This window comes from Ambystoma mexicanum, chromosome 11 (assembly GCF_040938575.1).
Source record: "Ambystoma mexicanum isolate Mex_15411 chromosome 11, UKY_AmexF1_1, whole genome shotgun sequence".
Classification (NCBI taxonomy): Eukaryota; Metazoa; Chordata; class Amphibia; order Caudata; family Ambystomatidae; genus Ambystoma; species Ambystoma mexicanum.
In genome coordinates this window covers 821,883,475-821,909,054 of record NC_090934.1, presented here as the reverse complement: position 1 = coordinate 821,909,054, position 25,580 = coordinate 821,883,475, and the positions used below count along the sequence as shown (strand labels likewise).

Genomic DNA, 25,580 nt, shown 5'->3' with positions numbered 1-25,580 from the left:
TTGACAGACACCCATGAAGGACATGGTCAACCTTTAAAGCAGGCCAATCTCTATGTTTTACTGGATGCAGCAGAAGTATTTCCTCTTTACCATCTCTTCAAGTGGGCCTGACTGATGTGCTGTTTTGTGCACGCTACGTGGGCTTTGTAAAACATACCTCTGCCATTTGCATGGCCTCCAAGCGCTGTCAATATTTTCGTGTAATCGCTGAATTCTGCACTGTCCTGGGAACTCTAGGTGTGACTAAAGGATATATGCTGGGGCCCCGAAAGGGGGTCGGCAGTCTAGTGGCAATGCCCATCACTTTGCAGTTTGGGTTTGTGAGTTCAGGTACCGGTCTGGTGTCGGAAACCTGTAAGCGCCCTCCCAATCAACTGTCGGTCCTGGATTGTGAGGATTTCCCCTTATACTGGTCTCAGTAGACACATTTCCATTTTACTTTTTCACTCTCGCATTGCCTATTTCTCTCTCTCTCATAGTTACATTATAGACAAGAGAGACATTGTCAGCGAGAGGGCTTCACAGCACCTTCCCCCCTTTCCCTAAGTGCATTGCAAGGGGCTCTGGGAGGCGTGCACATTTGTCTGAAACACAAAGATCCACTGGCAATAAAAAGCGTAGGTCCCTAGTTTGCATTTCTTAGAATTTGAGGTGACACTCAGAGTTGTCTCGGGCGTGACTGTACCTTTCATAGGAGATGTGCTAATCCCCAAACCCTCTTCCTTTGTCCCAGTAATCTGTCTTAGTGCCTTTAGCAAGTTGTTTTCTGAAACAAAGCTTACCTGAACATCCTGTAAAATTGCTAACTTTTCAGTAGCAGTAAAGTGCAGTATATAGCATTCCTGTTGCGCACAGCATCTAGATCCAAAAATTGCTTACTCTACCCCAGAAATTAGAATTCACCCAGTCAAACAGAGGGATCTATAAAGAGCATGGCAAGTAGTTAACATAAGCTACTTCCCCCAAGTTCTCTTGGTGCACTCTGCTGCCCTCTTTTAACAGAAGAATGCAACTGCAGGTCTTGCTTCTCAGCAAGGTACCTACATATAGAATCCTTGGTGCAATCTTGCTAAATCTGCTGGAATGTGTCTTCTATTGTGCCCAGGGTGGTTGTGTATTTGGGGATTCGGGGAAGCAAGGGAGCAGTCTAATGCACTGCAGTGCTAAGAGAGGCATGCCTTTTTCAGAAAAAAGTTCAGGTTTTCTGCCAATCAGAAAAAAATAGCAATGCAATCAGGCCAAAGGCAGAACACACATGCCAGTGAGTCTCTGTGGCGCAATTGGTTAGCGCGTTCGGCTGTTAACCGAAAAGACGCTGCTGTTTTTGGCACAAAGACACAGAGTGTTCCACTCAGTAAACCTGAGTCATTTCTCCCGTGTTCTCTGGGTTCAGCCTACTGTCCCCTTTTAACACAAGTGCGCAACTGTGGCTTTCTCCTCATAGCAAGTTATGCCTACACAGAGGACATTTGGTGCACTGTTGATGGGCTCTGTCCTCTACTAAATCCCCTGTGTTTGTGGATTAGGGGAGGTAGGGAAGTGCTTGATACCCTGATTTGCTGTGGGAAATAGAGCTATTTTAGAAATATTTTCAGGTTGCCTGGGAAGCATAAGCAAACAGCACACCAATCAGGCCCCTGTGTAAGAACTGCATGAGTCTCTGTGGCGCAATCGGTTAGCGCGTTTGTTAACCGAAAGGTTGGTGGTTCAAGCCCACCCAGGGACGGTGCATTTTGGCTCAAAAATTCAGCGTGACCAACTATGGACTTCTGTTTACCTCTCGCAGGTCTCGTCTGCTGACGTCCAAAAAATCCAATAAACTGCAAGCAATTCTTCTCGCTTGCTTTAGTTTTTCAAAACTTGCCATTCAATTCATAAACATCAAGACTTCATGGGAAGGGTTTGGCTGCAGCGTGTACTGATGCACAGAAGGAAGCTATCCTAGCCAGTCTACTTAAAGAAGCAATGAGGCTCTGCAGGTCCATGCACGTCTCCTACCTTTATTCTGTCATCAGACACACCAGGTGGATTGCCACAAGGACCTCGTGGCGCAATGGTAGCGCGTCTGACTCCAGATCAGAAGGTTGCGTTTTTCAAATCACGTCGGGAGCATATTTGCTTTTCCCACTCTGAAATATAAAATTGATCTTCAGTATCTCGTTATTTCAACCTGACTGCATCTTTGTGCTCTGGGCCTAGTTGTTCTGGCGTTTCGAATGTAAGCTTTGCAGCAGGGAAGTATCATATTGACAGACACCCATGAAGGACATGGTCAACCTTTAAAGCAGGCCAATCTCTATGTTTTACTGGATGCAGCAGAAGTATTTCCTCTTTACCATCTCTTCAAGTGGGCGTGACTGATGTGCTGTTTTGTGCACGCTACGTGGGCTTTGTAAAGCATACCTCTGCCATTTGCATGGCCTCCTAGCGCTGTCAATATTTTCGTGTAATCGCTGAATGCTGCACTGTCCTGGGAACTCTAGGTGTGACTAAAGGATATATGTTGGGGCCCCGAAAGGGGGTCGGCAGTCTAGTGGCAATGGGCATCACTTTGCAGTTTGGGTTTGTGAGTTCAGGTACCGGTCTGGTGTCGGAAACCTGTAAGCGCCCTCCCAATCAACTGTCGGTCCTGGATTGTGAGGATTTCCCCTTATACTGGTCTCAGTAGACACATTTCCATTTTACTTTTTCACTCTCGCATTGCCTATTTCTCTCTCTCTCATAGATACATTATAGACAAGAGAGACATTGTCAGCGAGAGGGTTGCACAGCACCTTCCCCCATTTCCCTAAGTGCATTGCATGGGGCTCTGGGAGGCGTGCACATTTGTCTGAAACACAAAGATCCACTGGCAATAAAAGGCGTAGGACCCCAGTTCGCCTTTCTTAGAATTTGAGGAGGCACTCAGAGTTGTCTCGGGCGTGACTGTACCTTTCATAGGAGATGTGCTAATCCCCAAACCCTCTTCCTTTGTCCCAGTAATCTGTCCTAGGGCCTCTAGCAAGTTGTTTTCTGAAACAAAGCTTACCTGAACATCCTGTAAAATTGGTAACTTTTCAGTAGCAGTACAGTGCAGTATATAGCATTCCTGTTGCGCACAGCATCTAGATCCAAACATTGCTTACTCTACCCCAGAAATTAGAATTCACCCAGTCAAACAGAGGGATCTATAAAGATCATGGCAAGTAGTTAACATAAGCTACTTCCCCCAAGTTCTCTTGGTGCACTCTGCTGCCCTCTTTTAACAGAAGAATGCAACTGCAGGTCTTGCTTCTCAGCAAGGTACCTACATATAGAAACCTTGGTGCACTCTTGCTAAATCTGCTGGAATGTGTCTTCTATTGTGCCCAAGGTGGTTGTGTATTTGGGGACTCAGGGAAGCAAGGGAGCAGTCTAATGCACTGCAGTGCTAAGAGAGGCATGCCTTTTTCAGAAAAAAGTTCAGGTTTTCTGCCAATCAGAAAAAAGAGCAATGCAATCAGGCCAAAGGCAGAACACACATGCCAGTGAGTCTCTGTGGCGCAATTGGTTAGCGCGTTCGGCTGTTAACTGAAAAGACGCTGCTGTTTTGGGCACAAAGACACAGAGTGTTCCACTCAGTAAACCTGAGTCATTTCTCCCGTGTTCTCTGGGTTCAGCCTACTGTCCCCTTTTAACACAAGTGCGCAACTGTGGCTTTCTCCTCATAGCAAGTTATGCCTACACAGAGGACATTTGGTGCACTGTTGATGGGCTCTGTCCTCTACTAAATCCCCTGTGTTTGTGGATTAGGGGAGGTAGGGAAGTGCTTGATACCCTGATTTGCTGTGGGAAACAGAGCTATTTTAGAAATATTTTCAGGTTGCCTGGGAAGCATAAGCAAACAGCACACCAATCAGGCCCCAGTGTAAGCACTGCACGAGTCTCTGTGGCGCAATCGGTTAGCGCGTTCGGCTGTTAACCGAAAGGTTGGTGGTTCAAGCCCACCCAGGGACGATGCATTTTGGCTCAAAAATTCAGCATGACCAACTATGAACTTCTGTTTACCTCTCGCAGGTCTCGTCTGCTGACGTCCAAAAAATCCAATAAACTATAAGCAATTCTTCTCCCTTGCTTTAGTTATTCAAAACTTGCCATTCAATTCATAAACATCAAGACTTCATGGGAAGGGTTTGGCTGCAGCGTGTACTGATGCACAGAAGGAAGCTATCCTAGCCAGTCTACTTAAAGAAGCAATGAGGCTCTGCAGGTGCATGTACGTCTCCTACCTTTATTCTGTCATCAGACACACCAGGTGGACTGCCACAAGGACCTTGTGGTGCAATGGTAGCGTGTCTGACTCCAGATCAGAAGGTTGCGTGTTCAAATCACGTCGGGGTCATAGTTGCTTTTCCCACTCTGAAATACAAAATTGCTCTTCAGTATCTCGTTATTTCAACCTGATTGCATCTTTGTGCTCTGGGCCTAGTTGTTCTGGCGTTTCGAATGTAAGCTTTGCAGCAGGGAAGTATCATATTGACAGACACCCATGAAGGACATGGTCAACCTTTAAAGCAGGCCAATCTCTATGTTTTACTGGATGCAGCAGAAGTATTTCCTCTTTACCATCTCTTCAAGTGGGCCTGACTGATGTGCTGTTTTGTGCACGCTACGTGGGCTTTGTAAAGCATACCTCTGCCATTTGCATGGCCTCCTAGCGCTGTCAATATTTTCGTGTAATCGCTGAATGCTGCACTGTCCTGGGAACTCTAGGTGTGACTAAAGGATATATGTTGGGTCCCCGAAAGGGGGTCGGCAGTCTAGTGGCAATGCCCATCACATTGCAGTTTGGGTTTGTGAGTTCAGGTACCGGTCTGGTGTCGGAAACCTGTAAGCGCCCTCCCAATCAACTGTCGGTCCTGGATTGTGAGGATTTCCCCTTATACTGGTCTCAGTAGACACATTTCCATTTTACTTTTTCACTCTCGCATTGCCTATTTCTCTCTCTCTCATAGTTACATTATAGACAAGAGAGACATTGTCAGCGAGAGGGCTTCACAGCACCTTCCCCCCTTTCCCTAAGTGCATTGCAAGGGGCTCTGGGAGGCGTGCACATTTGTCTGAAACACAAAGATCCACTGGCAATAAAAAGCGTAGGTCCCTAGTTTGCATTTCTTAGAATTTGAGGTGACACTCAGAGTTGTCTCGGGCGTGACTGTACCTTTCATAGGAGATGTGCTAATCCCCAAACCCTCTTCCTTTGTCCCAGTAATCTGTCTTAGTGCCTCTAGCAAGTTGTTTTCTGAAACAAAGCTTACCTGAACATCCTGTAAAATTGGTAACTTTTCAGTAGCAGTAAAGTGCAGTATATAGCATTCCTGTTGCGCACAGCATCTAGATCCAAAAATTGCTTACTCTACCCCAGAAATTAGAATTCACCCAGTCAAACAGAGGGATCTATAAAGAGCATGGCAAGTAGTTAACATAAGCTACTTCCCCCAAGTTCTCTTGGTGCACTCTGCTGCCCTCTTTTAACAGAAGAATGCAACTGCAGGTCTTGCTTCTCAGCAAGGTACCTACATATAGAAACCTTGGTGCACTCTTGCTAAATCTGCTGGAATGTGTCTTCTATTGTGCCCAAGGTGGTTGTGTATTTGGGGACTCAGGGAAGCAAGGGAGCAGTCTAATGCACTGCAGTGCTAAGAGAGGCATGCCTTTTTCAGAAAAAAGTTCAGGTTTTCTGCCAATCAGAAAAAAATAGCAATGCAATCAGGCCAAAGGCAGAACACACATGCCAGTGAGTCTCTGTGGCGCAATTGGTTAGCGCGTTCGGCTGTTAACTGAAAAGACGCTGCTGTTTTGGGCACAAAGACACAGAGTGTTCCACTCAGTAAACCTGAGTCATTTCTCCCGTGTTCTCTGGGTTCAGCCTACTGTCCCCTTTTAACACAAGTGCGCAACTGTGGCTTTCTCCTCATAGCAAGTTATGCCTACACAGAGGACATTTGGTGCACTGTTGATGGGCTCTGTCCTCTACTAAATCCCCTGTGTTTGTGGATTAGGGGTGGTAGGGAAGTGCTTGATACCCTGATTTGCTGTGGGAAATAGAGCTATTTTAGAAATATTTTCAGGTTGCCTGGGAAGCATAAGCAAACAGCACACCAATCAGGCCCCAGTGTAAGCACTGCATGAGTCTCTGTGGCGCAATCGGTTAGCGCGTTCGGCTGTTAACCGAAAGGTTGGTGGTTCAAGCCCACCCAGGGATGATGCATTTTGGCTCAAAAATTCAGCATGACCAACTATGAACTTCTGTTTACCTCTCGCAGGTCTCGTCTGCTGACGTCCAAAAAATCCAATAAACTATAAGCAATTCTTCTCGCTTGCTTTAGTTTTTCAAAACTTGCCATTCAATTCATAAACATCAAGACTTCATGGGAAGGGTTTGGCTGCAGCGTGTACTGATGCACAGAAGGAAGCTATCCTAGCCAGTCTACTTAAAGAAGCAATGAGGCTCTGCAGGTGCATGTACGTCTCCTACCTTTATTCTGTCATCAGACACACCAGGTGGACTGCCACAAGGACCTTGTGGCGCAATGGTAGCGTGTCTGACTCCAGATCAGAAGGTTGCGTGTTCAAATCACGTCGGGGTCATATTTGCTTTTCCCACTCTGAAATACAAAATTGCTCTTCAGTATCTCGTTATTTCAACCTGATTGCATCTTTGTGCTCTGGGCCTAGTTGTTCTGGCGTTTCGAATGTAAGCTTTGCAGCAGGGAAGTATCATATTGACAGACACCCATGAAGGACATGGTCAACCTTTAAAGCAGGCCAATCTCTATGTTTTACTGGATGCAGCAGAAGTATTTCCTCTTTACCATCTCTTCAAGTGGGCCTGACTGATGTGCTGTTTTGTGCACGCTACGTGGGCTTTGTAAAGCATACCTCTGCCATTTGCATGGCCTCCTAGCGCTGTCAATATTTTCGTGTAATCGCTGAATGCTGCACTGTCCTGGGAACTCTAGGTGTGACTAAAGGATATATGCTGGGGCCCCGAAAGGGGGTCGGCAGTCTAGTGGCAATGCCCATCACATTGCAGTTTGGGTTTGTGAGTTCAGGTACCGGTCTGGTGTCGGAAACCTGTAAGCGCCCTCCCAATCAACTGTCGGTCCTGGATTGTGAGGATTTCCCCTTATACTGGTCTCAGTAGACACATTTCCATTTTACTTTTTCACTCTCGCATTGCCTATTTCTCTCTCTCTCATAGATACATTATAGACAAGAGAGACATTGTCAGCGAGAGGGCTTCACAGCACCTTCCCCCATTTCCCTAAGTGCATTGCAAGGGGCTCTGGGAGGCGTGCACATTTGTCTGAAACACAAAGATCCACTGGCAATAAAAAGCGTAGGTCCCTAGTTTGCATTTCTTAGAATTTGAGGTGACACTCAGAGTTGTCTCGGGCGTGACTGTACCTTTCATAGGAGATGTGCTAATCCCCAAACCCTCTTCCTTTGTCCCAGTGATCTGTCTTAGGGCCTCTAGCAAGTTGTTTTCTGAAACAAAGCTTACCTGAACATCCTGTAAAATTGGTAACTTTTCAGTAGCAGTACAGTGCAGTATATAGCATTCCTGTTGCGCACAGCATCTAGATCCAAAAATTGCTTACTCTACCCCAGAAATTAGAATTCACCCAGTCAAACAGAGGGATCTATAAAGAGCATGGCAAGTAGTTAACATAAGCTACTTCCCCCAAGTTCTCTTGGTGCACTCTGCTGCCCTCTTTTAACAGAAGAATGCAACTGCAGGTCTTGCTTCTCAGCAAGGTACCTACATATAGAATCCTTGGTGCAATCTTGCTAAATCTGCTGGAATGTGTCTTCTATTGTGCCCAGCGTGGTTGTGTATTTGGGGATTCAGGGAAGCAAGGGAGCAGTCTAATGCACTGCAGTGCTAAGAGAGGCATGCCTTTTTCAGAAAAAAGTTCAGGTTTTCTGCCAATCAGAAAAAAATAGCAATGCAATCAGGCCAAAGGCAGAACACACATGCCAGTGAGTCTCTGTGGCGCAATTGGTTAGCGCGTTCGGCTGTTAACCGAAAAGACGCTGCTGTTTTTGGCACAAAGGCACAGAGTGTTCCACTCAGTAAACCTGAGTCATTTCTCCCGTGTTCTCTGGGTTCAGCCTACTGTCCCCTTTTAACACAAGTGCGCAACTGTGGCTTTCTCCTCATAGCAAGTTATGCCTATACAGAGGACATTTGGTGCACTGTTGATGGGCTCTGTCCTCTACTAAATCCCCTGTGTTTGTGGATTAGGGGAGGTAGGGAAGTGCTTGATACCCTGATTTGCTGTGGGAAAAAGAGCTATTTTAGAAATATTTTCAGGTTGCCTGGGAAGCATAAACAAACAGCACACCAATCAGGCCCCTGTGTAAGACCTGCAAGAGTCTCTGTGGCGCAATCGGTTAGCGCGTTCAGCTGTTAACCGAAAGGCAGACACCCATGAAGGACATGGTCAACCTTTAAAGCAGGCCAATCTCTATGTTTTACTGGATGCAGCAGAAGTATTTCCTCTTTACTATCTCTTCAAGTGGGCCTGACTGATGTGCTGTTTTGTGCACGCTACGTGGGCTTTGTAAAGCATACCTCTGCCATTTGCATGGCCTCCTAGCGCTGTCAATATTTTCGTGTAATCGCTGAATGCTGCACTGTCCTGGGAACTCTAGGTGTGACTAAAGGATATATGCTGGGGCCCCGAAAGGGGGTCGGCAGTCTAGTGGCAATGCCCATCACATTGCAGTTTGGGTTTGTGAGTTCAGGTACCGGTCTGGTGTCGGAAACCTGTAAGCGCCCTCCCAATCAACTGTCGGTCCTGGATTGTGAGGATTTCCCCTTATACTGGTCTCAGTAGACACATTTCCATTTTACTTTTTCACTCTCGCATTGCCTATTTCTCTCTCTCTCAAAGTTACATTATAGACAAGAGAGACATTGTCAGCGAGAGGGCTTCACAGCACCTTCCCCCCTTTCCCTAAGTGCATTGCAAGGGGCTCTGGGAGGCGTGCACATTTGTCTGAAACACAAAGATCCACTGGCAATAAAAAGCGTAGGTCCCTAGTTTGCATTTCTTAGAATTTGAGGTGACACTCAGAGTTGTCTCGGGCGTGACTGTACCTTTCATAGGAGATGTGCTAATCCCCAAACCCTCTTCCTTTGTCCCAGTAATCTGTTTTAGTGCCTCTAGCAAGTTGTTTTCTGAAACAAAGCTTACCTGAACAGCCTGTAAAATTGGTAACTTTTCAGTAGCAGTAAAGTGCAGTATATAGCATTCCTGTTGCGCACAGCATCTAGATCCAAAAATTGCTTACTCTACCCCAGAAATTAGAATTCACCCAGTCAAACAGAGGGATCTATAAAGAGCATGGCAAGTAGTTAACATAAGCTAATTCCCCCAAGTTCTCTTGGTGCACTCTGCTGCCCTCTTTTAACAGAAGAATGCAACTGCAGGTCTTGCTTCAAAGCAAGGTACCTACATATAGAAACCTTGGTGCACTCTTGCTAAATCTGCTGGAATGTGTCTTCTATTGTGCCCAAGGTGGTTGTGTATTTGGGGACTCAGGGAAGCAAGGGAGCAGTCTAATGCACTGCAGTGCTAAGAGAGGCATGCCTTTTTCAGAAAAAAGTTCAGGTTTTCTGCCAATCAGAAAAAAATAGCAATGCAATCAGGCCAAAGGCAGAACACACATGCCAGTGAGTCTCTGTGGCGCAATTGGTTAGCGCGTTCGGCTGTTAACCGAAAAGACGCTGCTGTTTTTGGCACAAAGACACAGAGTGTTCCACTCAGTAAACCTGAGTCATTTCTCCCGTGTTCTCTGGGTTCAGCCTACTGTCCCCTTTTAACACAAGTGCGCAACTGTGGCTTTCTCCTCATAGCAAGTTATGCCTATACAGAGGACATTTGGTGCACTGTTGATGGGCTCTGTCCTCTACTAAATCCCCTGTGTTTGTGGATTATGGGAGGTAGGGAAGTGCTTGATACCCTGATTTGCTGTGGGAAAAAGAGCTATTTTAGAAATATTTTCAGGTTGCCTGGGAAGCATAAACAAACAGCACACCAATCAGGCCCCTGTGTAAGACCTGCAAGAGTCTCTGTGGCGCAATCGGTTAGCGCGTTCAGCTGTTAACCGAAAGGCAGACACCCATGAAGGACATGGTCAACCTTTAAAGCAGGCCAATCTCTATGTTTTACTGGATGCAGCAGAAGTATTTCCTCTTTACCATCTCTTCAAGTGGGCCTGACTGATGTGCTGTTTTGTGCACGCTACGTGGGCTTTGTAAAGCATACCTCTGCCATTTGCATGGCCTCCTAGCGCTGTCAATATTTTCGTGTAATCGCTGAATGCTGCACTGTCCTGGGAACTCTAGGTGTGACTAAAGGATATATGCTGGGGCCCCGAAAGGGGGTCGGCAGTCTAGTGGCAATGCCCATCACATTGCAGTTTGGGTTTGTGAGTTCAGGTACCGGTCTGGTGTCGGAAACCTGTAAGCGCCCTCCCAATCAACTGTCGGTCCTGGATTGTGAGGATTTCCCCTTATACTGGTCTCAGTAGACACATTTCCATTTTACTTTTTCACTCTCGCATTGCCTATTTCTCTCTCTCTCATAGTTACATTATAGACAAGAGAGACATTGTCAGCGAGAGGGCTTCACAGCACCTTCCCCCCTTTCCCTAAGTGCATTGCAAGGGGCTCTGGGAGGCGTGCACATTTGTCTGAAACACAAAGATCCACTGGCAATAAAAAGCGTAGGTCCCTAGTTTGCATTTCTTAGAATTTGAGGTGACACTCAGAGTTGTCTCGGGCGTGACTGTACCTTTCATAGGAGATGTGCTAATCCCCAAACCCTCTTCCTTTGTCCCAGTAATCTGTTTTAGTGCCTCTAGCAAGTTGTTTTCTGAAACAAAGCTTACCTGAACAGCCTGTAAAATTGGTAACTTTTCAGTAGCAGTAAAGTGCAGTATATAGCATTCCTGTTGCGCACAGCATCTAGATCCAAAAATTGCTTACTCTACCCCAGAAATTAGAATTCACCCAGTCAAACAGAGGGATCTATAAAGAGCATGGCAAGTAGTTAACATAAGCTACTTCCCCCAAGTTCTCTTGGTGCACTCTGCTGCCCTCTTTTAACAGAAGAATGCAACTGCAGGTCTTGCTTCAAAGCAAGGTACCTACATATAGAAACCTTGGTGCACTCTTGCTAAATCTGCTGGAATGTGTCTTCTATTGTGCCCAAGGTGGTTGTGTATTTGGGGACTCAGGGAAGCAAGGGAGCAGTCTAATGCACTGCAGTGCTAAGAGAGGCATGCCTTTTTCAGAAAAAAGTTCAGGTTTTCTGCCAATCAGAAAAAAATAGCAATGCAATCAGGCCAAAGGCAGAACACACATGCCAGTGAGTCTCTGTGGCGCAATTGGTTAGCGCGTTCGGCTGTTAACCGAAAAGACGCTGCTGTTTTTGGCACAAAGACACAGAGTGTTCCACTCAGTAAACCTGAGTCATTTCTCCCGTGTTCTCTGGGTTCAGCCTACTGTCCCCTTTTAACACAAGTGCGCAACTGTGGCTTTCTCCTCATAGCAAGTTATGCCTATACAGAGGACATTTGGTGCACTGTTGATGGGCTCTGTCCTCTACTAAATCCCCTGTGTTTGTGGATTATGGGAGGTAGGGAAGTGCTTGATACCCTGATTTGCTGTGGGAAAAAGAGCTATTTTAGAAATATTTTCAGGTTGCCTGGGAAGCATAAACAAACAGCACACCAATCAGGCCCCTGTGTAAGACCTGCAAGAGTCTCTGTGGCGCAATCGGTTAGCGCGTTCAGCTGTTAACCGAAAGGCAGACACCCATGAAGGACATGGTCAACCTTTAAAGCAGGCCAATCTCTATGTTTTACTGGATGCAGCAGAAGTATTTCCTCTTTACCATCTCTTCAAGTGGGCCTGACTGATGTGCTGTTTTGTGCACGCTACGTGGGCTTTGTAAAGCATACCTCTGCCATTTGCATGGCCTCCTAGCGCTGTCAATATTTTCGTGTAATCGCTGAATGCTGCACTGTCCTGGGAACTCTAGGTGTGACTAAAGGATATATGCTGGGGCCCCGAAAGGGGGTCGGCAGTCTAGTGGCAATGCCCATCACATTGCAGTTTGGGTTTGTGAGTTCAGGTACCGGTCTGGTGTCGGAAACCTGTAAGCGCCCTCCCAATCAACTGTCGGTCCTGGATTGTGAGGATTTCCCCTTATACTGGTCTCAGTAGACACATTTCCATTTTACTTTTTCACTCTCGCATTGCCTATTTCTCTCTCTCTCATAGTTACATTATAGACAAGAGAGACATTGTCAGCGAGAGGGCTTCACAGCACCTTCCCCCCTTTCCCTAAGTGCATTGCAAGGGGCTCTGGGAGGCGTGCACATTTGTCTGAAACACAAAGATCCACTGGCAATAAAAAGCGTAGGTCCCTAGTTTGCATTTCTTAGAATTTGAGGTGACACTCAGAGTTGTCTCGGGCGTGACTGTACCTTTCATAGGAGATGTGCTAATCCCCAAACCCTCTTCCTTTGTCCCAGTAATCTGTTTTAGTGCCTCTAGCAAGTTGTTTTCTGAAACAAAGCTTACCTGAACATCCTGTAAAATTGGTAACTTTTCAGTAGCAGTAAAGTGCAGTATATAGCATTCCTGTTGCGCACAGCATCTAGATCCAAAAATTGCTTACTCTACCCCAGAAATTAGAATTCACCCAGTCAAACAGAGGGATCTATAAAGAGCATGGCAAGTAGTTAACATAAGCTACTTCCCCCAAGTTCTCTTGGTGCACTCTGCTGCCCTCTTTTAACAGAAGAATGCAACTGCAGGTCTTGCTTCAAAGCAAGGTACCTACATATAGAAACCTTGGTGCACTCTTGCTAAATCTGCTGGAATGTGTCTTCTATTGTGCCCAAGGTGGTTGTGTATTTGGGGACTCAGGGAAGCAAGGGAGCAGTCTAATGCACTGCAGTGCTAAGAGAGGCATGCCTTTTTCAGAAAAAAGTTCAGGTTTTCTGCCAATCAGAAAAAAATAGCAATGCAATCAGGCCAAAGGCAGAACACACATGCCAGTGAGTCTCTGTGGCACAATTGGTTAGCGCGTTCGGCTGTTAACCGAAAAGACGTTGCTGTTTTTGTCACAAAGACACAGAGTGTTCCACTCAGTAAACCTGAGTCATTTCTCCCGTGTTCTCTGGGTTCAGCCTACTGTCCCCTTTTAACACAAGTGCGCAACTGTGGCTTTCTCCTCATAGCAAGTTATGCCTACACAGAGGACATTTGGTGCACTGTTGATGGGCTCTGTCCTCTACTAAATCCCCTGTGTTTGTGGATTAGGGGAGGTAGGGAAGTGCTTGATACCCTGATTTGCTGTGGGAAATAGAGCTATTTTAGAAATATTTTCAGGTTGCCTGGGAAGCATAAGCAAACAGCACACCAATCAGGCCCCTGTGTAAGACCTGCATGAGTCTCTGTGGCGCAATCGGTTAGCGCGTTTGGCTGTTAACCGAAAGGTTGGTGGTTCAAGCCCACACAGGGACGGTGCATTTTGGCTCAAAAATTCAGCGTGACCAACTATGGACTTCTGTTTACCTCTCGCAGGTCTCGTCTGCTGACGTCCAAAAAATCCAATAAACTGCAAGCAATTCTTCTCGCTTGCTTTAGTTTTTCAAAACTTGCCATTCAATTCATAAACATCAAGACTTCATGGGAAGGGTTTGGCTGCAGCGTGTACTGATGCACAGAAGGAAGCTATCCTAGCCAGTCTACTTAAAGAAGCAATGAGGCTCTGCAGGTGCATGTACGTCTCCTACCTTTATTCTGTCATCAGACACACCAGGTGGACTGCCACAAGGACCTCGTGGCGCAATGGTAGCGCGTCTGACTCCTGATGAGAAGGTTGTGTGTTCAAATCACGTTGGGGGCATATTTGCTTTTCCCACTCTGAAATACAAAATTGATCTTCAGTATCTCGTTAATTCAACCTGACTGCATCTTTGTGCTCTGGGCCTAGTTGTTCTGGCGTTTCGAATGTAAGCTTTGCAGCAGGGAAGTATCATATTGACAGACACCCATGAAGGACATGGTCAACCTTTAAAGAAGGACATGGTCAACCTTTAAAGCAGGCCAATCTCTATGTTTTACTGGATGCAGCAGAAGTATTTTCTCTTTACCATCTCTTCAAGTGGGCCTGACTGATGTGCTGTTTTGTGCACGCTACGTGGGCTTTGTAAAGCATACCTCTGCCATTTGCATGGCCTCCTAGCGCTGTCAATATTTTCGTGTAATCGCTGAATGCTGCACTGTCCTGGGAAATCTAGGTGTGACTAAAGGATATATGTTGGGGCCCCGAAAGGGGGTCGGCAGTCTAGTGGCAATGGGCATCACTTTGCAGTTTGGGTTTGTGAGTTCAGGTACCGGTCTGGTGTCGAAAACCTGTAAGCGCCCTCCCAATCAACTGTCGGTCCTGGATTGTGAGGATTTCCCCTTATACTGGTCTCAGTAGACACATTTCCATTTTACTTTTTCACTCTCGCATTGCCTATTTCTCTCTCTCTCATAGATACATTATAGTCAAGAGAGACATTGTCAGCGAGAGGGTTGCACAGCACCTTCCCCCATTCCCCTAAGTGCATTGCATGGGGCTCTGGGAGGCGTGCACATTTGTCTGAAACACAAAGATCCACTGGCAATAAAAGGCGTAGGACCCCAGTTCGCATTTCTTAGAATTTGAGGAGGCACTCAGAGTTGTCTCGGGCGTGACTGTACCTTTCATAGGAGATGTGCTAATCCCCAAACCCTCTTCCTTTGTCCCAGTAATCTGTCCTAGGGCCTCTAGCAAGTTGTTTTCTGAAACAAAGCTTACCTGAACATCCTGTAAAATTGGTAACTTTTCAGTAGCAGTACAGTGCAGTATATAGCATTCCTGTTGCGCACAGCATCTAGATCCAAAAATTGCTTACTCTACCCCAGAAATTAGAATTCACCCAGTCAAACAGAGGGATCTATAAAGAGCATGGCAAGTAGTTAACATAAGCTACTTCCCCCAAGTTCTCTTGGTGCACTCTGCTGCCCTCTTTTAACAGAAGAATGCAACTGCAGGTCTTGCTTCTCAGCAAGGTACCTACATATAGAATCCTTGGTGCAATCTTGCTAAATCTGCAGGAAAGTGTCTTCTATTGTGCCCAGCGTGGTTGTGTATTTGGGGATTCAGGGAAGCAAGGGAGCAGTCTAATGCACTGCAGTGCTAAGAGAGGCATGCCTTTTTCAGAAAAAAGTTCAGGTTTTCTGCCAATCAGAAAAAAATAGCAATGCAATCAGGCCAAAGGCAGAACACACATGCCAGTGAGTCTCTGTGGCGCAATTGGTTAGCGCGTTCGGCTGTTAACCGAAAAGACGCTGCTGTTTTTGGCACAAAGACACGAGTGTTCCACTCAGTAAACCTGAGTCATTTCTCCCGTGTTCTCTGGGTTCAGCCTACTGTCCCCTTTTAACACAAGTGCGCAACTGTGGCTTTCTCCTCATAGCAAGTTATGCCTATACAGAGGACATTTGGTGCGCTGTTGATGGGCTCTGTCCTCTACTAAATCCCCTGTGTTTGTGGATTAGGGGTGGTAGGGAAGTGCTTGATACCCTGATTTGCTGTGGGAAAAAGAGCTATTTTAGAAATATTTTCAGGTTGCCTGGGAAGCATAAGCAAACAGCACACCAATCAGGCCCCTGTGTAAGAACTGCATGAGTCTCTGTGGCGCAATCGGTTAGAGCGTTCGGCTGTTAACAGAAAGGTTGGTGGTTCAAGCCCACCCAGGGACGGTGCGTTTTGGCTCAAAAATTCAGCGTGACCAACTATGGACTTCTGTTTACCTCTCGCAGGTCTCGTCTGCTGACGTCCAAAAAATCCAATAAACTGCAAGCAATTCTTCTCGCTTGCTTTAGTTTTTCAAAACTTGCCATTCAATTCATAAACATCAAGACTTCATGGGAAGGGTTTGGCTGCAGCGTGTACTGATGCACAGAAGGAAGCTATCCTAGCCAGTCTACTTAAAGAAGCAATGAGGCTCTGCAGGTCCATGTACGTCTCCTACCTTTATTCTGTCATCAGACACACCAGGTGGACTGCCGCAAGGACTTGTGGCGCAATGGTAGCGCGTCTGACTCCAGATCAGAAGGTTGTGTGTTCAAATCACGTCGGGGTCATACTTTCTTTTCCCACTCTGAAATACAAAATTGCTCTTCAGTATCTCGTTATTTCAACCTGATTGCATCTTTGTGCTCTGGGCCTAGTTGTTCTGGCGTTTCGAATGTAAGCTTTGCAGCAGGGAAGTATCATATTGACAGACACCCATGAAGGACATGGTCAACCTTTAAAGCAGGCCAATCTCTATGTTTTACTGGATGCAGCAGAAGTATTTCCTCTTTACCATCTCTTCAAGTGGGCCTGACTGATGTGCTGTTTTGTGCACGCTACGTGGGCTTTGTAAAGCATACCTCTGCCATTTGCATGGCCTCCTAGCGCTGTCAATATTTTCGTGTAATCGCTGAATGCTGCACTGTCCTGGGAACTCTATGTGTGACTAAAGGATATATGCTGGGGCCCCCGAAAGGGGGTCGGCAGTCTCGTGGCAATGCCCATCACTTTGCAGTTTGGGTTTATGCGTTCAGGTACCGGTCTGGTGTCGGAAACCTGTAAGCGCCCTCCCAATCAACTGTCGGTCCTGGATTGTGAGGATTTCCCCTTATACTGGTCTCAGTAGACACATTTCCATTTTACTTTTTCACTCTCGCATTGCCTATTTCTCTCTCTCTCATAGTTACATTATAGACAAGAGAGACATTGTCAGCGAGAGGGCTTCACAGCACCTTCCCCCCTTTCCCTAAGTGCATTGCAAGGGGCTCTGGGAGGCGTGCACATTTGTCTGAAACACAAAGATCCACTGGCAATAAAAAGCGTAGGTCCCTAGTTTGCATTTCTTAGAATTTGAGGTGACACTCAGAGTTGTCTCGGGCGTGACTGTACCTTTCATAGGAGATGTGCTAATCCCCAAACCCTCTTCCTTTGTCCCAGTAATCTGTCTTAGTGCCTCTAGCAAGTTGTTTTCTGAAACAAAGCTTACCTGAACATCCTGTAAAATTGGTAACTTTTCAGTAGCAGTACAGTGCAGTATATAGCATTCCTGTTGCGCACAGCATCTAGATCCAAAAATTGCTTACTCTACCCCAGAAATTAGAATTCACCCAGTCAAACAGAGGGATCTATAAAGAGCATGGCAAGTAGTTAACATAAGCTACTTCCCCCAAGTTCTCTTGGTGCACTCTGCTGCCCTCTTTTAACAGAAGAATGCAACTGCAGGTCTTGCTTCTCAGCAAGGTACTTACATATAGAATCCTTGGTGCACTCTTGCTAAATCTGCTGGAATGTGTCTTCTATTGTGCCCAAGGTGGTTGTGTATTTGGGGACTCAGGGAAGCAAGGGAGCAGTCTAATGCACTGCAGTGCTAAGAGAGGCATGCCTTTTTCAGAAAAAAGTTCAGGTTTTCTGCCAATCAGTAAAAAATAGCAATGCAATCAGGCCAAAGGCAGAACACACATGCCAGTGAGTCTCTGTGGCGCAATTGGTTAGCGCGTTCGGCTGTTAACCGAAAAGACGCTGCTGTTTTGGGCACAAAGACACAGAGTGTTCCACTCAGTAAACCTGAGTCATTTCTCCCGTGTTCTCTGGGTTCAGCCTACTGTCCCCTTTTAACACAAGTGCGCAACTGTGGCTTTCTCCTCATAGCAAGTTATGCCTACACAGAGGGCATTTGGTGCACTGTTGATGGGCTCTGTCCTCTACTAAATCCCCTGTGTTTGTGGATTACGGGAGGTAGGGAAGTGCTTGATACCCTGATTTGCTGTGGGAAATAGAGCTATTTTAGAAATATTTTCAGGTTGCCTGGGGAGCATAAGCAAACAGTACACCAATCAGGCCCCAGTGTAAGCACTGCATGAGTCTCTCTGGCGCAATCGGTTAGCGCGTTCGGCTGTTAACCGAAAGGTTGGTGGTTCAAGCCCACCCAGGGACGATACATTTTGGCTCAAAAATTCAGCATGACCAACTATGAACTTCTGTTTACCTCTCGCAGGTCTCGTCTGCTGACGTCCAAAAAATCCAATAAACTGCAAGCAATTCTTCTCGCTTGCTTTAGTTTTTCAAAACTTGCCATTCAATTCATAAACATCAAGACTTCATGGGAAGGGTTTGGCTGCAGCGTGTACTGATGCACAGAAGGAAGCTATCCTAGCCAGTCTACTTAAAGAAGCAATGAGGCTCTGCAGGTGCATGTACGTCTCCTACCTTTATTCTGTCATCAGACACACCAGGTGGACTGCCACAAGGACCTTGTGGTGCAATGGTAGCGCGTCTGAATCCAGATCAGAAGGTTGCGTGTTCAAATCACGTCGGAGTCATATTTGCTTTTCCCACTCTGAAATACAAAATTGCTCTTCAGTATCTCGTTATTTCAACCTGACTGCATCTTTGTGCTCTGGGCCTAGTTGTTCTGGCGTTTCGAATGTAAGCTTTGCAGCAGGGAAGTATCATATTGACAGACACCCATGAAGGACATGGTCAACCTTTAAAGCAGGCCAATCTCTATGTTTTACTGGATGCAGCAGAAGTATTTCCCCTTTACCATCTCTTCAAGTGGGCCTGACTGATGTGCTGTTTTGTGCACGCTACGTGGGCTTTGTAAAGCATACCTTTGCCATTTGCATGGCCTCCTAGCGCTGTCAATATTTTCGTGTAATCGCTGAATGCTGCACTGTCCTGGGAACTCTAGGTTGACTAAAGGATATATGCTGGGGCCCCGAAAGGGGGTCGGCAGTCTAGTGGCAATGCCCATCACTTTGTAGTTTGGGTTTGTGAGTTCAGGTACCAGTCTGGTGTCAGAAAACTGCAAGCGCCCTCCCAATCAACTGTCGGTCCTGGATTGTGAGGATTTCCCCTTATACTGGTCTCAGTAGACACATTTCCATTTTACTTTTTCACTCTCGCATTGCCTATTTCTCTCTCTCTCATAGATACATTATAGACAAGAGAGACATTGTCAGCGAGAGGGTTGCACAGCACCTTCCCCCATTTCCCTAAGTGCATTGCATGGGGCTCTGGGAGGCGTGCACATTTGTCTGAAACACAAAGATCCACTGGCAATAAAAGGCGTAGGACCCCAGTTCGCATTTCTTAGAATTTGAGGAGGCACTCAGAGTTGTCTCGGGCGTGACTGTACCTTTCATAGGAGATGTGCTAATCCCCAAACCCTCTTCCTTTGTCCCAGTAATCTGTCCTAGGGCGTCTATCAAGTTGTTTTCTGAAACAAAGCTTACCTGAACATCCTGTAAAATTGGTAACTTTTCAGTAGCAGTACAGTGCAGTATATAGCATTCCTGTTGCGCACAGCATCTAGATCCAAAAATTGCTTACTCTACCCCAGAAATTAGAATTCACCCAGTCAAACAGAGGGATCTATAAAGATCATGGCAAGTAGTTAACATAAGCTACTTCCCCCAAGTTCTCTTGGTGCACTCTGCTGCCCTCTTTTAACAGAAGAATGCAACTGCAGGTCTTGCTTCTCAGCAAGGTACCTACATATAGAAACCTTGGTGCACTCTTGCTAAATCTTTTGGAATGTGTCTTCTATTGTGCCCAGGGTGATTGTGTATTTGGGGACTCAGGGAAGCAAGGGAGCAGTCTAATGCACTGCAGTGCTAAGAGAGGCATGCCTTTTTCAGAAAAAAGTTCAGGTTTTCTGCCAATCAGAAAAAAATAGCAATGCAATCAGGCCAAAGGCAGAACACACATGCCAGTGAGTCTCTGTGGCGCAATTGGTTAGCGCGTTCGGCTGTTAACCGAAAAGACGCTGCTGTTTTTGGCACAAAGACACAGAGTGTTCCACTCAGTAAACCTGAGTCATTTCTCCCGTGTTCTCTGGGTTCAGCCTACTGTCCCCTTTTAACACAAGTGCGCAACTGTGGCTTTCTCCTCATAGCAAGTTATGCCTACACAGAGGACATTTGGTGCACTGTTGATGGGCTCTGTCCTCTACTAAATCCCCTGTGTTAGTGGATTAGGGGAGGTAGGGAAGTGCTTGATACCCTGATTTGCTGTGGGAAATAGAGCTATTTTAGAAATATTTTCAGGTTGCCTGGGAAGCATAAGCAAAAAGCACACCAATCAGGCCCCTGTGTAAGAACTGCATGAGTCTCTGTGGCGCAATCCGTTAGCGCGTTCGGCTGTTAACCGAAAGGTTGGTGGTTCAAGCCCACCCAGGGACGGTGCATTTTGGCTCAAAAATTCAGCGTGACCAACTATGGACTTCCGTTTACCTCTCGCAGGTCTCGTCTGCTGACGTCCAAAAAATCCAATAAACTGCAAGCAATTCTTCTCGCTTGCTTTAGTTTTTCAAAACTTGCCATTCAATTCATAAACATCAAGACTTCATGGGAAGGGTTTGGCTGCAGCGTGTACTGATGCACAGAAGGAAGCTATCCTAGCCAGTCTACTTAAAGAAGCAATGAGGCTCTGCAGGTGCATGTACGTCTCCTACCTTTATTCTGTCATCAGACACACCAGGTGGATTGCCACAAGGACCTCGTGGCGCAATGGTAGCGCGTCTGACTCCAGATCCGAAGGTTTCGTGTTCAAATCACGTCGGGGTCATATTTGCTTTTCCCACTCTGAAATACAAAATTGCTCTTCAGTATCTCGTTATTTCAACCTGACTGCATCTTTGTGCTCTGGGCCTAGTTGTTCTGGCGTTTCGAATGTAAGCTTTGCAGCAGGGAAGTATCATATTGACAGACACCCATGAAGGACATGGTCAACCTTTAAAGCAGGCCAATCTCTATGTTTTACTGGATGCAGCAGAAGTATTTCCTCTTTACCATCTCTTCAAGTGGGCCTGACTGATGTGCTGTTTTGTGCACGCTACGTGGGCTTTGTAAAGCATACCTCTGCCATTTGCATGGCCTCCTAGCGCTGTCAATATTTTCGTGTAATCGCTGAATGCTGCACTGTCCTGGGAACTCTAGGTGTGACTAAAGGATATATGTTGGGGCCCCGAAAGGGGGTCGGCAGTCTAGTGGCAATGGGCATCACTTTGCAGTTTGGGTTTGTGAGTTCAGGTACCGGTCTGGTGTCGGAAACCTGTAAGCGCCCTCCCAATCAACTGTCGGTCCTGGATTGTGAGGATTTCCCCTTATACTGGTCTCAGTAGACACATTTCCATTTTACTTTTTCACTCTCGCATTGCCTATTTCTCTCTCTCTCATAGATACATTATAGACAAGAGAGACATTGTCAGCGAGAGGGTTGCACAGCACCTTCCCCCATTTCCCTAAGTGCATTGCATGGGGCTCTGGGAGGCGTGCACATTTGTCTGAAACACAAAGATCCACTGGCAATAAAAGGCGTAGGACCCCAGTTCGCATTTCTTAGAATTTGAGGAGGCACTCAGAGTTGTCTCGGGCGTGACTGTACCTTTCATAGGAGATGTGCTAATCCCCAAACCCTCTTCCTTTGTCCCAGTAATCTGTCCTAGGGCCTTAGGCAAGTTGTTTTCTGAAACAAAGCTTACCTGAACATCCTGTAAAATTGGTAACTTTTCAGTAGCAGTACAGTGCAGTATATAGCATTCCTGTTGCGCACAGCATCTAGATCCAAAAATTGCTTACTCTACCCCAGAAATTAGAATTCACCCAGTCAAACAGAGGGATCTATAAAGATCATGGCAAGTAGTTAACATAAGCTACTTCCCCCAAGTTCTCTTGGTGCACTCTGCTGCCCTCTTTTAACAGAAGAATGCAACTGCAGATCTTGCTTCTCAGCAAGGTACCTACATATAGAAACCTTGGTGCACTCTTGCTAAATCTGCTGGAATGTGTCTTCTATTGTGCCCAAGGTGGTTGTGTATTTGGGGACTCAGGGAAGCAAGAGAGCAGTCTAATGCACTGCAGTGCTAAGAGAGGCATGCCTTTTTCAGAAAAAAGTTCAGGTTTTCTGCCAATCAGAAAAAAATAGCAATGCAATCAGGCCAAAGGCAGAACACACATGCCAGTGAGTCTCTGTGGCACAATTGGTTAGCGCGTTCGGCTGTTAACCGAAAAGACGCTGCTGTTTTTGGCACAAAGACACAGAGTGTTCCACTCAGTAAACCTGAGTCATTTCTCCCGTGTTCTCTGGGTTCAGCCTACTGTCCCCTTTTAACACAAGTGCGCAACTGTGGCTTTCTCCTCATAGCAAGTTATTCCTACACAGAGGAGATTTGGTGCACTGTTGATGGGCTCTGTCCTCTACTAAATCCCCTGTGTTTGTGGATTAGGGGAGGTAGGGAAGTGCTTGATACCCTGATTTGCTGTGGGAAATAGAGCTTTTTTAGAAATATTTTCAGGTTGCCTGGGAAGCATAAGCAAACAGCACACCAATCAGGCCCCAGTGTAAGCACTGCATGAGTCTCTGTGGCGCAATCGGTTAGCGCGTTCGGCTGTTAACCGAAAGGTTGGTGGTTCAAGCCCACCCAGGGACGATGCATTTTGGCTCAAAAATTCAGCATGACCAACTATGAACTTCTGTTTACCTCTCGCAGGTCTCGTCTGCTGACGTCCAAAAAATCCAATAAACTGCAAGCAATTCTTCTCGCTTGCTTTAGTTGTTCAAAACTTGCCATTCAATTCATAAACATCAAGACTTCATGGGAAGGGTTTGGCTGCAGCGTGTACTGATGCACAGAAGGAAGCTATCCTAGCCAGTCTACCTAAAGAAGCAATGAGGCTCTGCAGGTGCATGTACGTCTCCTACCTTTATTCTGTCATCAGACACACCAGGTGGATTGCCACAAGAACCTCGTGGCGCAATGGTAGCGCGTCTGACTCCAGATCAGAAGGTTGTGTGTTCAAATCACGTCGGGGTCATACTTCCTTTTCCCACTCTGAAATACAAAATTGCTCTTCAGTATCTCGTTATTTCAACCTGACTGCATCTTTGTGCTCTGGGCCTAATTGTTCTGGCGTTTCGAATGTAAGCTTTGCAGCAGGGAAGTATCATATTGACAGACACCCAAGAAGGACATGGTCAACTTTTAAAGCAGGCCAATCTCTATGTTTTACTGGATGCAGCAGAAGTATTTCCTCTTTACCATCTCTTCAAGTGGGTCTGACTGATGTGCTGTTTTGTGCACGCTACGTGGGCTTTGTAAAGCATACCTCTGCCATTTGCATGGCCTCCTAGCGCTGTCAATATTTTCGTGTAATCGCTGAATGCTGCACTGTCCTGGGAACTCTAGGTGTGACTAAAGGATATATGCTGGGGCCCCGAAAGGGGGTCGGCAGTCTAGTGGCAATGCCCATCACTTTGCAGTTTGGGTTGTGAGTTCAGGTACCGGTCTGGTGTCGGAAACCTGTAAGCGCCCTCCCAATCAACTGTCGGTCCTGGATTGTGAGGATTTCCCCTTATACTGGTCTCAGTAGACACATTTCCATTTTACTTTTTCACTCTCGCATTGCCTATTTCTCTCTCTCTCATAAATACATTATAGACAAGAGAGACATTGTCAGCGAGAGGGCTTCACAGCACCTTCCCCCATTTCCCTAAGTGCATTGCAAGGGGCTCTGGGAGGCGTGCACATTTGTCTGAAACACAAAGATCCACTGGCAATAAAAAGCGTAGGTCCCTAGTTTGCATTTCTTAGAATTTGAGGTGACACTCAGAGTTGTCTCGGGCGTGACTGTACCTTTCATAGGAGATGTGCTAATCCCCAAACCCTCTTCCTTTGTCCCAGTAATCTGTCTTAGTGCCTCTAGCAAGTTGTTTTCTGAAACAAAGCTTACCTGAACATCCTGTAAAATTGGTAACTTTTCAGTAGCAGTACAGTGCAGTATATAGCATTCCTGTTGCGCACAGCATCTAGATCCAAAAATTGCTTACTCTACCCCAGAAATTAGAATTCACCCAGTCAAACAGAGGGATCTATAAAGATCATGGCAAGTAGTTAACATAAGCTACTTCCCCCAAGTTCTCTTGGTGCACTCTGCTGCCCTCTTTTAACAGAAGAATGCAACTGCAGGTCTTGCTTCTCAGCAAGGTACCTACATATAGAAACCTTGGTGCACTCTTGCTAAATCTGCTGGAATGTGTCTTCTATTGTGCCCAAGGTGGTTGTGTATTTGGGGACTCAGGGAAGCAAGGGGGCAGTCTAATGCACTGCAGTGCTAAGAGAGGCATGCCTTTTTCAGAAAAAAGTTCAGGTTTTCTGCCAATCAGAAAAAAATAGCAATGCAATCAGGCCAAAGGCAGAACACACATGCCAGTGAGTCTCTGTGGCACAATTGGTTAGCGCGTTCGGCTGTTAACCGAAAAGACGCTGCTGTTTTTGGCACAAAGACACAGAGTGTTCCACTCAGTAAACCTGAGTCATTTCTCCCGTGTTCTCTGGGTTCAGCCTACTGTCCCCTTTTAACACAAGTGCGCAAATGTGGCTTTCTCCTCATAGCAAGTTATGCCTACACAGAGGACATTTGGTGCACTGTTGATGGGCTCTGTCCTCTACTAAATCCCCTGTGTTTGTGGATTAGGGGAGGTAGGGAAGTGCTTGATACCCTGATTTGCTGTGGGAAATAGAGCTATTTTAGAAATATTTTCAGGTTGCCAGGGAAGCATAAGCAAACAGCACACCAATCAGGCCCCAGTGTAAGCACTGCATGAGTCTCTGTGGCGCAATCGTTTAGCGCGTTCGGCTGTTAACCGAAAGGTTGGTGGTTCAAGCCCACCCAGGGACGATGCATTTTGGCTCAAAAATTCAGCATGACCAACTATGGACATCTGTTTACCTCTCGCAGGTCTCGTCTGCTGACGTCCAAAAAATCCAATAAACTGTAAGCAATTCTTCTCGCTTGCTTTAGTTTTTCAAAACTTGCCATTCAATTCATGAACATCAAGACTTCATGGGAAGGGTTTGGCTGCAGCGTGTACTGATGCACAGAAGGAAGCTATCCTAGCCAATCTACTTAAAGAAGCAATGAGGCTCTGCAGGTGCATGTACGTCTCCTACCTTTATTCTGTCATCAGACACACCAGGTGGACTGCCACAAGGACCTCGTGGCGCAATGGTAGCACGTCTGACTCCAGATCAGAAGGTTGCGTGTTCGGGGTCATATTTGCTTTTCCCACTCTGAAATATAAAATTGCTCTTCAGTATATCGTTACTTCAACCTGACTGCATCTTTGTGCTCTGGGCCTAGTTGTTCTGGCGTTTCGAATGTAAGCTTTGCAGCAGGGAAGTATCATATTGACAGACACCCATGAAGGACATGGTCAACCTTTAAAGCAGGCCAATCTCTATGTTTTACTGGATGCAGCAGAAGTATTTCATCTTTACCATCTCTTCAAGTGGGCCTGACTGATGTGCTGTTTTGTGCACGCTACGTGGGCTTTGTAAAGCATACCTCTGCCATTTGCATGGCCTCCTAGCGCTGTCAATATTTTTGTGTAATCGCTGAATGCTGCACTGTCCTGGGAACTCTA

At 46.3% G+C, this 25,580-nt stretch overlaps 10 non-coding genes across 10 annotated transcripts; all 10 read left to right on the top strand.

Annotated features, from left to right (window-relative positions):
* Positions 1-3,901: 3,901 nt before the first annotated feature.
* TRNAN-GUU (transfer RNA asparagine (anticodon GUU)) lies at positions 3,902-3,975 on the top strand. Its single transcript has one exon. It is a non-coding gene; the product is annotated as a tRNA-Asn (tRNA).
* Positions 3,976-4,288: 313 nt separating this feature from the next.
* On the top strand, positions 4,289-4,360 carry TRNAW-CCA (transfer RNA tryptophan (anticodon CCA)). Its single transcript has one exon. It is a non-coding gene; the product is annotated as a tRNA-Trp (tRNA).
* Positions 4,361-6,150: 1,790 nt separating this feature from the next.
* TRNAN-GUU (transfer RNA asparagine (anticodon GUU)) lies at positions 6,151-6,224 on the top strand. The gene has a single exon. It is a non-coding gene; the product is annotated as a tRNA-Asn (tRNA).
* A 313-nt stretch (positions 6,225-6,537) lies between these two features.
* TRNAW-CCA (transfer RNA tryptophan (anticodon CCA)) lies at positions 6,538-6,609 on the top strand. The gene has a single exon. It is a non-coding gene; the product is annotated as a tRNA-Trp (tRNA).
* Positions 6,610-16,153: 9,544 nt separating this feature from the next.
* On the top strand, positions 16,154-16,225 carry TRNAW-CCA (transfer RNA tryptophan (anticodon CCA)). Its single transcript has one exon. It is a non-coding gene; the product is annotated as a tRNA-Trp (tRNA).
* A 1,791-nt stretch (positions 16,226-18,016) lies between these two features.
* Positions 18,017-18,090, top strand: TRNAN-GUU (transfer RNA asparagine (anticodon GUU)). The gene has a single exon. It is a non-coding gene; the product is annotated as a tRNA-Asn (tRNA).
* A 2,174-nt stretch (positions 18,091-20,264) lies between these two features.
* TRNAN-GUU (transfer RNA asparagine (anticodon GUU)) lies at positions 20,265-20,338 on the top strand. Its single transcript has one exon. It is a non-coding gene; the product is annotated as a tRNA-Asn (tRNA).
* A 2,175-nt stretch (positions 20,339-22,513) lies between these two features.
* On the top strand, positions 22,514-22,587 carry TRNAN-GUU (transfer RNA asparagine (anticodon GUU)). The gene has a single exon. It is a non-coding gene; the product is annotated as a tRNA-Asn (tRNA).
* A 313-nt stretch (positions 22,588-22,900) lies between these two features.
* TRNAW-CCA (transfer RNA tryptophan (anticodon CCA)) lies at positions 22,901-22,972 on the top strand. Its single transcript has one exon. It is a non-coding gene; the product is annotated as a tRNA-Trp (tRNA).
* A 1,789-nt stretch (positions 22,973-24,761) lies between these two features.
* TRNAN-GUU (transfer RNA asparagine (anticodon GUU)) lies at positions 24,762-24,835 on the top strand. The gene has a single exon. It is a non-coding gene; the product is annotated as a tRNA-Asn (tRNA).
* Positions 24,836-25,580: the final 745 nt, after the last annotated feature.